Source organism: Rhea pennata, chromosome 5, assembly GCF_028389875.1.
Source record: "Rhea pennata isolate bPtePen1 chromosome 5, bPtePen1.pri, whole genome shotgun sequence".
Lineage (NCBI taxonomy): Eukaryota > Metazoa > Chordata > Aves > Rheiformes > Rheidae > Rhea > Rhea pennata.
In genome coordinates, this window is record NC_084667.1 from 58,276,742 (window position 1) to 58,277,328 (window position 587).

The 587-nt window shown below is 43.1% G+C and overlaps 1 non-coding gene across 1 annotated transcript; it reads left to right on the forward strand.

Annotated features, from left to right (window-relative positions):
• Positions 1-513: 513 nt before the first annotated feature.
• On the forward strand, positions 514-587 carry TRNAI-AAU (transfer RNA isoleucine (anticodon AAU)). The gene has a single exon. It is a non-coding gene; the product is annotated as a tRNA-Ile (tRNA).

The following is a 587-nucleotide window of genomic DNA, read 5'->3' on the forward strand; positions in this document are numbered from 1 at the left end:
TGTGTGCTATATATAATATTAAAATAAGCTTTAAAGGTGAGAAGAAAAGTTTAATTTAAAATACATATGTAAAACTCACAGTACTGTGAAAATGGTGAGCTATTTTTCCATGCCAAGCTCTTAACAGTGTATTGAAGAACTTGAGGATTAAATGTGTTTAATAAATGCCGAGAATAAATATTTTGTTTGATTAAATGAAACTGGAATCACATCCTAGAAACCTTCTGGGATAATTAATGACATAGAGGTGAAGTGAGCGTGTCCTGTGGTTATCCCTACCTCCCGTATGCTGCATTTCGATTAATCTGGCACTGCCAGCTGAGTACTTTCTCATCTAGTCTAGTTAGCGTAGTTAAATGCGTGTTTCGACTTCTCCATGTCTCCGCGCTGTGCTCTCAGGTGGAGAGGAGATCTCGCGCTTTCTCTCGGCCTCCGCTGGCAGCTTGTGTTGATGCACTAACAGACTCCGGTCTATGATTCTATAGCTAGAAAGGAAGGCAGTGGCTGTCGGCTGGCCGGTTAGCTCAGTTGGTTAGAGCGTGGTGCTAATAACGCCAAGGTCGCGGGTTCGATCCCCGTACGGGCCA